General features: G+C 38.0%; 1 long non-coding RNA gene across 1 annotated transcript; it reads right to left on the bottom strand.

Annotated features, from left to right (window-relative positions):
• Positions 1 to 9989: 9989 nt before the first annotated feature.
• Positions 9990 to 13036, bottom strand: LOC139046199 (uncharacterized). The gene is made up of 3 exons (XR_011505913.1): positions 12875 to 13036; positions 11104 to 11226; positions 9990 to 10810 (listed from the first exon to the last, which is right to left on the bottom strand). It is a non-coding gene; the product is annotated as an uncharacterized lncRNA (long non-coding RNA).
• Positions 13037 to 13071: the final 35 nt, after the last annotated feature.

Here is a 13071-nt window from a genome sequence, read left to right as displayed (position 1 = left end):
TGGTTTTGTTTTTCTGTGTGCGTGGTTGTTACTTATTGTTGAAAGCTGTATTTTGTCTGAATGCCAACAAAAGATAAGTTAAGCTTTGATTTAAAGAATAATTTGAAGTGGGGCTGGAGGTGGAGAGTGGTGAGCAAGATGAAGCCAGGCCTTAATATCAGGGGGAACAAGCCTGAAGTTGTGACCTAGGATAGTGAAGTACAGGAGAAGCCAGCGTGGAAAACGGATAACACTCTTTGGCATATTTCACACTGCTTCCTATAAACTCTCATGTCAATATATTACTGCCTTGGCGATTATTTCTAAGATGCTACTTTTCTAGAATTTGCTCATGGATGCACTGTATTTATGACCCTGCTCCCTCCCCTTCTACTCTCCCTTCCACTAACTATGCTTCTTATGGAAAAGGGGATGGCAAGGGATTTCAAACTGTACTGAGGATGAATTTAGATTGTGTTTGGAGCAGATATCTTGGATATGAAAATCTGCGGAATAATTTGGGGTAACAGATCACATGGATGTGGAGTTTGAGGAAGATCTGGTGAAATCTTATCAGTATGGCTCATACTTCATCCTGGTACAATACCTAACACATAGTGGATTCTCAGTAAATATGCTGAGTAAATGCATAAGTGAATTAAATGAAATTAAAAGTTAAATACCTGTTTCCCAAGAATAAACTTTTCCTTAAAGGTCATCATGAGTCAGAAATCGAATTGATAGCAGCAACTATCAGATGAGCCGTTTCATGTCTGCCACCTACTTTCCTTCCCCATTACTTCTGTAGGTCCATAAAAGGCAAAAAGATTATCATATTCCAAAATTAATGGATTTTGTTGTAGTCTGCCACTATTCTCCACAGGCTTCTTTCCCAACAATCCTCCTCTACCCGCCCCCAAAAAATGCAAAATAAAAATTACACTTACATTCATTCAAGCACCAAACATCCCCTGAGCCTTTATTCTGTGTCATCCCTGTGCACACAGCTGAGATCATGGATAATTTGAACATCTTAAAACATACCAGAGGATATTTATCCTTTGTGAACCTTGTGTCCCTCACCTTTATAATATAGCTTTAATACTTCTGTTAAAAAAAAAAACTATACTTTTGAAAAAATTCATTTTTATAAGCTAACTTTCATATATTTCTCTTGAGTTCACTAGGCTTTCACCAGGTTATGGTGAGATAATAAACAATCATCAAATACCATTGCTTGCAACAACCACAGTTAATTCCCACTCAGGTTACAATTGGCAATTGCAAGTCAACTCCAGGTCTTTTCCACATATCTTCTCATTCCAGGACCCAGGCTGAAAAAGCAGCCCCTATCTGGGAATGCCTTTCTCTGTGGCAGAAAAAAAGAGCAAGAGAGTTGGCATAAACGTGCAGTGACTCTTCAAGCTTCTGTTGGGACCTGGTGTATGTCACGTTTTCTTAGGCACAATGACCAAAGCAAGTCAAATGCTCCCTATCCCACCCACAAAGGATTTGCTACAAGGCACCGGCAAAAGGCAGGGATATAAATCTTCTTACAGGGAGGGAGCGTAAATGCTGGGAATGCTAAGTGATACATACTACTCATTACCCTGGGAGGGAACATGACTGATAGAATGAAGAAAGACCATACCACCTTTTTAACATTTACATATTTAAATATAAGGGTTTTTTTTCTTAAACAAATATTTATTGAGCACCTCTTTCGTTCCAGGCACTGTTCTAGGTGCTTGTTATATATCAATGAACAAAACAAAGAACAAAAAATCTCTACCTTCCTGGAACGTATCCACTAAAATAAAATAAAGCTAATAAATTAGCTAATAGTGTAGTAAGAAGCTCTTCTTCTCTCTTTTTGAATTTGATTAAATATTTACAGATAATTAGCATCTTGGTCACTGTCAAGGCATACCCCAAACATGGCTAGAAATGTGCACTGCTATTGAGAAATGCAGGGTAAAAATGAAAGTTCAAGTAAGCACAACATGTCAAGAACCAAATAAGTTATCATTCTGTTAGCATTTTTTCGTTCAAGAATATATGGGTCAGCTATTCAAATTAGTTGACAAGTTATTCTCATCTTCATAATAAAACAGTAACATTTTAGAAGGAAGAAACCTAACAGATTATACACTCAGGCTCTGTTCACTAGATTGATTGGTAAGACCTCTTCATCACTGTCAAGCAGAAATATGGTCGTGTACATTTTTACTTATTAAGTTAGTCACTTGGTCCAAATCTTATTTGGGTGCCAATTTTTTTTTCCATAAATGAGAAGCATATGGAAATAAAGCAATAAGGATAAGAGTTTATTCTGTATGTTGAACTTAGGTCCCGTGTTCTAAGGTCACCACTGTTTGAGTTCATTTTCACATGCTCAGAGGTTGTTCCCCAAACCTACATCTTTCTGTGGCAGCTGCCTCCCGAGAGGTGGAGCCTCTGCTACCCACTACACCAGAATCAGCCATCTCCAGCATTCCAAGGCACTTCATAGCTCTAATCTTCTGCCCAGACTCCCCTTCCCATTATGATGAATTCCTTTTTAGAGCCCTTGCTGCCTATTTTGACAGCACATCTCAGAGAGGACTATTTCAAGCCAGGGCTCCTGACAACATATAACCTTGATCATTTTTTTTTTTCCCCAGAGGCATCTACACCCATCCAAGTTGCTCAGATAACCAGCTTCCTTCCCTAAGTCATCAACTCTACTAACCAGTCTATGACAGTTCCCCTTGTTGACTTTGAAATGTCCCACTGAAGCTTTCACCCATCGCAAGCAAACATACTGACCTTGGCACTCCAGTACTGATGGAGTCCATTCAAGTTATTTTTATCATAATGACGAAAACCTTCTCCAAGGATACTGGTGGTCTTCTTCTGTAGACAGCCAAGCCATAAGCTCTAGTTAAAGAGGAAACCCAGGCCTGGAGAAGTTAAATGATGTGGATCAAACAGTAGATAAAGGGCAACACCAATTCAGTATTCCTTCTACTACACTACACTGCCCTTCCCCTTTGATTCACATGTTCAGCTTCTTGTAAGCACATCTGGGATTCTGAGGCTCTCCCACATAGCTTGCAACAATGCAAAGCCAGTCCATAGAGTTCTCTCTGGCTACCCTTGTGAAGAATCACCATCATATCAACACTGCTGGCATACACCTGGGTCATGCTGATACATTTTTGTGACACACCACACAGCTGCAGTGGGCTATGCCGCCCACTATCAATTTATTTGCTTTGTTCCGTGGGTGGCAGGATGTCTGCAGGGAAGATGGTTCCTCTACCTACTTTTCTGCCCTCTGGGAAGTCTTGGCCCTAACGTGAGCATCTTTACTCAACATAGGATATTCCCTACATTCATAAGACGGTTCATAAGAATGATGACATGATGTATTTGCCTGTATTCCTGTTAATGGGAGTATCCACAAATACAAGCACATTATTTGCACCTCTTGCATACTCTCTTTCCTACTGAATAGACTAAAGCATCTGGGACTTTTTTAAGTTTGCTTGTATTTCCTATACCCACATAAAATTCATCTCAGAGAACTGGAACTATCAAATATATATTCTAGACTGAAGTAAAATGATCTAAATTATCATGGTACCACATCGCTTATTTTCATAATTCAGAAACAAATTTTAACAAAAAGCAAGAATATCTATAAAGTAAAACAGAGAAACTATGGTAATTTTGTACCTTTAATATATACATTATATAGAGCAAAAATACTTCGTTTTTATACAGAAGCATATTTTTAGAAATGGAAGGGAAGGGACAGAAATGGATAGAATGGAGTTGATACTCAATTTTTAAAATATATTCCTAAGAAGTGTCTGAGAAATATATTAACCTTTTTTCTAGACAAATGTTTTGAAGTAGCCAAACATTCCATAATGCAGTTATGTTGTTGGAACATTGTTTTTGTTGATTTTCTCTTCTGCTTTTCCTGAGACGCTGTGTTTAAGACCAGAAAATTGATTTCCAGACAGGATCAAATAAGTAGACTTAACTCCATATTCAAGTTTACTTGTTGTAAAGATAACCAACTTAGATAAAATAAGCCATATGAACCAAAGCTGGCTTTCAAAATTCAGTGTTCAATTGATGTTTCCTTCCTTTGTTTTCAGGAAAGAAAGAAGTCTGTATGTTTGTTTATTCTCAATCCTGTCTTCATTTTATTCCCTGACATTTTGTTTTTTGTCCTTCTCTACCCTAGCTCCACTTTTAACTTTTGCTATCATGTTATATTGTATGCATTTTTCAAAATCTCCTTTAAAATGTCCTGGAATAAGTCAGAGTATCAATGTAAGTGTGCTACATGATAAATAAAATGGTTCCGTGTTTATCCCTTTCCTTTTATAATCAAGAATATTTCTAGGCAAAAACTGCCAACAGCATTTCCTTGTCCCCCCCACAGCCCTCCACTGGTGTCTACAGTGAGGCTCCCTGACCTTGTGGTTGGGTGGCCTATTTGGAAGATGAACAACACAGATAGTGGAGTGATCAAGTTCTTCTCACTGAGAGATTTAGCCAAGTACCTAGCTGGATGTGTAAAGTAGAAAAATAATGGCAAAAATATGAGGCTCAAAGCTTATCACAGGAGAAGATATGGAAAATAAAAACTTAAAAATCCCTCCTCTAGAAGATCGTTACTCTCATCTTGATCATGAAATCTACGCCGGGTTTTTTTTTTTTGGCTACAATTTTCTGAAACTTTTTGAAATATATTAAGATTTTCCTTATCACCTATTTAATCACTTTTTGTAAATGTTCAAGGGCATCTAACAAATACATAGTCTGTGTATAACACACCATAGCTATCTTAAGTCCATGTTTTTATTAGAATTATCCAAATTCTGTTCATCTTCTTTAAAATTCAAAATCAAAGGCTAAAGCTTTTCATGACGTGTTCATCAGTTTCCCCATGAACATCTATCAGCTTTTTATTTATTTTTCCACTGTCACTGAATACATAAAGTTTTGTGAGGATTAAATTTTCACTCCAAACTGTAGCTTTGATGAATATAAAATAGCTCTTTTTATTTGTTTTGCTATTCTTTACTTAAAATTCTAATTTAGGTTTCCCTACAGTATTTGTACGGAGTCTGTCTACAGTAAATTATAAGTAGTTGGGGTTTGGCCTTTGACCCAAATTAAGTTTTATTATTACTGTCCTTCAACTGTGGAGTTTAACACATTCACAACAACTGTCATAAAAGCATGTTTGGTCTGCTGATATCTTCTTTTATATTTATGTTCACGTTTCATTCTTTCCAGCTCCTGTCTTCCAAAGAAGAAGGAAACTAGAAGAATAATGTATCTCATTTATGTATCTTTTGCAGAGAAATTCTTCTAAAGTATCTTTGGACTGAGAACTAAGGCATTTTATAGAAACTACGTACAAAGTTAAAGGGTAGGATGGGTGTGTCATTTTGAGTATTCAAAATAACAAGTGCCCTCGCATCCTCTCCCTTCCTTGATCCCAGAAAAGCAGACTCCAGGTGGCAGGAACAGGAGAGTAAAAGAGATAGTAGGGGCTGATCTGGTTCCTGTCCTTTCTGAAGCATGGTTCTCTGGCTTTTCCTTTAGTTCTATAAGCAACCCCAGATTCCTCTCACTATTCCCTCAACCCCCACCATAGACTAGGCAGAATCTTTTTTTTTTTTTTCAGTTTGCTTATTTCTTTGTACTTCCAATCCAAACATTTCTAATACAGAAATAAAGGGTATTAGGGGTCGAGGAGGACGGATAGGGGTAAAACAAGGGAGTTTTCTTAGGAAAATCATTTTCTTATTTTTGAAATATTCTGACACAAGCTTTATGTTGAAAGATAACCTCTTCTATAGTCCTCTATTATTTTAGGTCAGCCTCTCTATCAAAGCTCTTTTTTGGAATAGAGCTGACCTCTCTAGTATTATTACTGCAGCAAATTTCCCTTGTAAAATGGAATTTTTCCGACGAATCTTTGATTTCCAGTCCCTGTGATGGTGGGGAGGGGATTAGTTATTACACATTTTCCTTTCATTTGATCAGACTTTTCACATAGTCTGAGCACTTTACACAGGGTTACTTTTGTTTTGTTTCTTAAGGGCCGGACATCATGCACATTCACAACCAACATTTTCTATATATAAAAAGATGACTTGTTTTGAGAATATAACCTTTTTACTCACTTATTTACTCATTCACTCACTCATATATTTATTGCTTTCTTGCTAATTTCTTGATGTGTAGTTGGCAAGCATATGATTCATAGGAAAATTGGAGAGTAATAGTTACCCAGAGAAATAACAGCATAACCAAAATGGTAATCCAGGGATTCAATTTGAAATAGTAAAAAATTAGAAACCAGCTAAATGTCATACAATAAGACTCGATTAAATAAATTACAGGATATTTATTTAATCATAATTATTTAAAATTATGGTACAATTTTTTAATATAAAAAAGCAAAAGAATGATTATCAGAAAAGTTAATAGCAATTATTTATGAATAGAGAGAAATGGGTATGTAATACTGAAGATCATTTGGAAAACTTCTAAATTACTGTGAATGTCTAATTTCTTTACATGAATGGTGGTTACACAGACATTTGTTTTATTAACATTATATGAAATGTACATATATAAGTATTAAATAATATTGTCAATATTTAGTTATATGAGAATATACTCATGATATAATGTATGTAGAATACAAAAAATATATTTTGTGATCCTAATTGTTGCTTAAAGGTCACCTTCTCAGCATTTCTCTGACAACTCTGTTTAAAATTGCAACTCTGACGCTGTCTATCTCTATGCTTTTTTCCAGACCACTTATCAACATCCTTCAAATTTATTGTTTACTTATTTTTTATTGTCTGTCTCTCTTTTACAGAACCCAAATTCCACGAGGGCAAGTTTTTGCATATGTTTTGATTACATGTATGTTTGAAGCAAGTCCTATATATCTGTCTTGTTTGTTTGTTTCTCTGCAGGGAAAGAGTCACCCTAAGCTAATATCTGTTGCCATCTTCCTGTTTTGTTTTTCCCTCCCCAAAGCCCCAGTGCATGTTGTATATCCTTGTTGTAAGTTCTTCTAGCTCTTCTATGTGAGCTGCAACCATAGCATGGCAACTGATTGTTGGGTGGTGTGGTTCCACAACTGGGAAACAAACCTGGACTACTGAAGCAGAGTGCATCGAACTTTAACCACTAGGCCATCAGGGCTGGCTCGCAAGCCCTGTATATCTTTTTTGTTTTAAAGATTGGCGCCTGGGCTAACATCTGTTACCAACCTTTTTTTTTCCCTCCTCTTCTCCCCAAAGCCCCCCAGTAGACAGTTGTTGTATATTCTAGTTGTAGGTCCTTCTGGTTGTGCTATGTGGGATGCCACCTCAGCATGGCTTGATGAGCAGTGCTATGTCTGCACCCAGGATATGAATTGGTGAAACCCTGAGCCCCCAAAGCAGAGTGCGTGAACTTAACCACTTGTCCACAGGGCCGGCCCCTGTATGTCTGTTCTGATGATGACAATATCAGAAGCATCTAGAAGTGTCCAGCATTCATTAGATGTTGAATAAATATTTCTTGGAGGAAATGAAGGTCATTCAGGTGAGAAAAGACTTTTCAGCATGAGATCACCAAATGGAAGCATCTGTAGGTCTTCTCTCTGGGACTGTTCAGTTTTCCCATAATCCTCTATGTGGAAGTGCATATTGACCTGAAGGCTGGCTTTCTGGGAGCATGATGAGAAAGGAATTGGGGGGCCCACCAGTGTGTGATGTTCACTTCATCTCCCAGTCTCATCTGCAACACCTTTCTCTGCCTGCTTTCTCTGCCAGAACCTGGATTACTTAGGGTTCATTTCTGGAGAAAATAAACCCTAATCTCCAAAAGAGAAGAAGCCTCACTGTTCTTATTTTAAAGGGTGGCAAATAATTCTTAAATGAGATTCAGTTATTTCTTTCCCTGGAACTTGCTTGGAGACTTCAGTGACTGTAATGAGTTTCAGAATCATATACGACTGAGGTTTTCCATTATGCAAGATGGCATTATCTCAATGGAGCTCTTTCTCAACTGGTGCTGGAGAATTTGAAGCCCTGATAATGTGTACTGGCAGCATATGTTCCATGGTCTCATTCATTTCCAGTATCCAACAGCATCACTGTGCTATTTTCTCAATGGTCAATAGGTCTCAAAGTAGCCTGTGGACTACTGGCATAAGAACTACCTGGGAAGCTTCTTTAAATGCAGATTCCTGCAGTTCACCCCTCCCTTTGTGAATCAGAGTATTGGGTTGTAGGGCCTCAGCAATTCTTTTGCATACTGACCACCACCAGCGACGATAATTTAGTCAGACATCTAGTCAGGTAGAGAGTTAGCTAGAATTCTAAATTGGCTCATAAATATAGTTTTATATGGTCTTTTGAGGTTTATAGCAGGACAAATAAAAAAGAGGTAAGGGAAGCAAACTACAAGAATCCATTATTGCTTCCAAATTTCTAGTTTTGGCAAGGTCTTTGATGGTCAAGATATTGCTTATGGAGAGTCCATTTTTGCAACAGTGGATGCTGCTCCTGTACCAATGAGATAAGCATGGGAAATTATGCCCATGCCTTCCTAACAGTTCTCCAGGTTGGTGGACACTCCTAACCATAATGTCTTCATTTTACGTTTATCGTGTACCTAAAATGTGCTCTAATTGTACTGAACACATTTTAAACATGTGCTTGTGCCAACACCTGCCCTCTAGATAATTCCATTATGGAGATCTAATGCAAGGTAAAAACTTTTATGGTAATTCACAGGTTAATTTCTTTCATTCATTCTTTCCGTTTTTTTTTTTTTTTTTTTTTGCTACCTTGAGTTCTTTAGTGGCAGGAAGGTCTGCTCTTTAAAAGCCTTGAAATCGGGGCCGACCTGGTGGCACAGCAGTTAAGTTCGCACGTTCCGCTTTGGGGGCCCAGGGTGCGTCAGTTCAGATCCCAGGTGCGGACACGGCACCGCTTGGCAAGCCATGCTGTGGCAGGCGTCCCACATACAAAGTGGAGGAAGATGGGCATGGATGTTAGCTCAGGGCCAATCTTCCTCAGCAAAAAGAGGAGGATTGGCAGCAGATGTTAGCTCAGAGCTAATCTTCACCCCCCAAACAAAGCCCTGACATCTGGTATTGACTTGGCTTCCTTATGGATGAAAGTCCTTCCAGGCATCCATTTCCAGAATAGGGAGATTTTATCCATATTGAATATTTGCTCTGGCAAGTAATTTTTCTCCACAATCAGCTTATCTAGACTTTCCAAATGTTCTTCACCTGTCTTCACATCAGCATTTGCAGACTCACCATTCCCTTTCACATTATGAATGATAATGATTCTTGAACTGCTTAAACCGGCAGAGCTAGCAGTAAATTCAATATCACAGTAGGTCCAGTCTTTTCTTGCACCATCACAAACAAAATCTTTGATTTGGCCATGATTGTTATGGTACTGAGAGGAATACCCTTCTGTGTCTGGTCTTCAATCCAGGTCATTACAAGTTTCTCCAGATCTGATGTAGGCCCTTCTTGAATTTTTGTTAGTTTCATTGCCTTCAGTGAGGCAGATCCTTTAAAAGCTTCCATCACTTTGTTCTTATTCTTTAGGATCGTAGCTATGGTGGAATGGGACATGCCTGACTGGTGAGCAACAACCATCACTGATTTTCCACCTTCATTGTCCTTAATCACCTTAAATTTCATTTCCAGGTCAATCGCTTCACATGGCCTCTTCCTGGCAACCTTAACAGTGTATTTTGTAAACTTAGGTGCCATGATAAACAAAACAACCCAGGATTAAATCAAGCACAAGAGAAAATGATGCAATCAAGAGAAGCGGTAAACATGAGATATACGAGGCTGCTGCTGATGTAGCACAGCATACTGTTTCATAGTTAACTTTTTTTATACAAATAGAAAGAGGACACTCTAAATAACAATAAAAAGTATAGTGTAGTAAATACATAAATCAGTAACATAGTTGTTTATTATCATTATCAAGTATTATGCACTGTACACAAGTGTAAGTGCTATACTTTTATATGACTGGCAGTGCAGTAGGTTCTTTTACACCAGCATCACCACAAACACATGAATAATGCATTGTGCTATGACATTAAAAATGGCTAAACTGCCACCAGGGGATGAAAACTTTTCAGCTCCATTATAACCTTATGGGACCACTATCGTAGTCACATATGCAGAGCCTTGTTGACTGAAACGTTATGGGGCACATGACTATACTTTGAAAGAAGAAAGTAATGTTTAATACATAAAAAAGAGGATTTACATGAAAAGAGTTGAAATAAATGGTTTGCTGCCAAAGAGGTTTCTCTATGCTGCAACATTTAAATGACATTTCTCAAAAAGAGAAAGTTCTCAAAAGAGACATTTCCTTTAGTCTCCAAACTCCAGACTGGAATTGCCATTACAACATTTTAGTGACATGTACAAGCTTATATATGGAAAAGATAGATCTGACTTATTTGGCTAATCTCTAATTTCTACGCTGGTTAACAATATTTCAGTGCAATGTGTATTTCAGTGGTACTACTGAACCAGTGACAGACGTTCTCATACATCTTCCACCACCAGTGGGAAAATGGGGCAGCCAGAATGAACTCCCCAAGGTGAAAAGAGTCTTGGCTTGAGAATAAGGAGAACTGATATGTAGTTCCTGCTCTTCCACCACCTAATTTCACAGTTGTGGTCCATAGTAGTTCACTCATCTATGAAATAAGGGGTTGGACAAGAAAGATCTTGAAACTTCCTTGGGTTTCTGACATGCTTCTGTCAACATAATGAAATGAAGTATAAGTATTTCTAAATTTGATATGCAAGATAAACAAAAATATATTGGTTATGTATTAATGTATAACAAATTACCCCAAAACTTAGTGGCCTAAAACAGCAATAAACATTCATTATGTTACACAGGTGAGACTCAGGAATTGAGAAGTGGCTTAATAGGTGGTTCTGGCTCAGAGTCTTTCATGAGGTTGCAGTCAAGATGTCAGCAAGGTTGCAGTCATCTGAAGGCTTGACTGGGGCTGGAGGGTCTACTTTCAAGGTGGTTTACTCACATGTCTAGCCAGGTAGTGCTGGTGGTTGGCAGGAGGTTCCTTGAAATGCAAAACATTCCACAGGATAGCTTGAGTATCCTCCCAACATAGCAGTTGACTTCTCCCAACATGGCAGTTGACTTCCTGCAAAACAAATGACCCAAGAGGGAGCAAGTAAAAATCTTAAATGTATTTTATGACCTAGTCTGGTTACACAGGCCAACGCTGTTCAGTGTGACAGGCATGAATACCAGGAGGTAAGAATCATTGAGGGTCCTCTTGGAGGCTAGTGATCACAATACATGGAGTCAGTAACAAAAGACAAATGATACTTATTACATAAACTACTCAGAAACAGTCATATTTAACCTTTTTTAAAAAAGTCAGAAATGGAAACATGACATAGCTATATATGTTAGTTACCTTAATATTGTGAAGCCCCAATGCATTGAACCAAATTGGAAATGATCATTTGTCAATGATCTACTACAGCTACCTCTTCTTTTATTCTAACTTGACACTAGAGTACTTGGGGGCATCTCTAAGTAAAAAGAGTAATAGCTAGTTCCTTTTCTCCTACCATACATTCATACATTTTGCTGGCAGCTGAATAGCAAGTAACTCAGGGAGGCGACTGATGGGAAGAAATGAACTCTGGCCGACTGTTAAAATTGGAAAACTCACAATCAGCTCATAACACCCTCCCTTTAAAAAATCACGGCCCAACAGCTAACATGCATATCAACTGCTTCCATACTACTAGGTTTTCCATGACACTTCTAATTTTTAAACTTTTGTCTCACTGTCCAGATGTAGGTCAAAGAACATAAATCTGATTGTCAGGCCTAAATTCAAATTGCTAATTAAGTGACCCTGGACAGGTTAGGTAATCTCTGGGAACCTCAGGTTCCTTATCTAAGGTGAATCCATACCCATCTCGTGGCCCAGTGTTGGTCTGGAAAATCCTATCACTGAATGCATATTTCTCCCATCCTCCAGCTGTCCTTCACTGATCTACCCTTCTCCTCCTTCTGTAAACCTTGTGATAGTCTGGATTTTGGCACTAAATAATCTTGGAACTTTGTACAAATCACTTAACCCCAACGAACTAGTTTCCTCATTTGTAAAACACTAATATAATTTTTGCTCTAAACACCTAGCAGCTTTAATCTGAGGATTAGATTAAGATAATGGGTGTCAAAGGCTTTGTGAACTGTAAAGTGCTGATCAGGAAACTTTTTCAATCTTCTCCCCAAACTACCAATAGACGTAGAAGTCTGTTTCTGATTATAAAAATAACATCTGCATGATACACAACTTAGAAAACTCTGAAAAATGTCTATCTAGTAATTAAAATCATTTGTACGTATTTCCACTACTCAGAGGTAAAACACTAATAATGTTAATATTCCAATCTTTTGTTACAGTAAAACTCAGTAAAAAAAAAAGCCAATAAAAATATTTTTCATATGGAAAATTTCTATTTTATATGGAAGCATAAGGATAGCATCAAATTCTCACATAACCATTCCCCAGATTCAAAAATTATAATCTTGTTTCATTTAAACCTTACCTCTCATCCCTAATTATTTTAAAAGCAAATCCCCAGATATATGATTTCATTCGTAAACGTCAATATGCATCTTCAAAAGATAAGGATCTTTAAAAACACAATCACAATACAAGATTAACAATAATTTCTTAATATCAAATATCCAACTAGTGTTCAAATTTTCTCGGTAGTCTCATGGTTTTACACGTTTTTATAACCACGTGTTTAACCTGACTCCACCTGGGTTAAAACTTTGGTCTCCCCTCCACGCTCTCGGGCGTCGCGAGTCCATCGTCGTTCCCCTCCCCCAAGGTCCCCCTGAACAGGAACTCGAGCGTCTTTCAGCCCCAGCAGAGTTGAGAAGGAGAATGTGACTCGCAGAACCGAAGTCGCGCCCCGACTGCGGGCTCCGGACGGAGCTCTTTTTCAGTTGCACC

Source organism: Equus asinus, chromosome 9 (genome assembly GCF_041296235.1).
Source record: "Equus asinus isolate D_3611 breed Donkey chromosome 9, EquAss-T2T_v2, whole genome shotgun sequence".
Lineage (NCBI taxonomy): Eukaryota > Metazoa > Chordata > Mammalia > Perissodactyla > Equidae > Equus > Equus asinus.
This window is presented reverse-complemented; position numbering and strand designations above follow the sequence as displayed.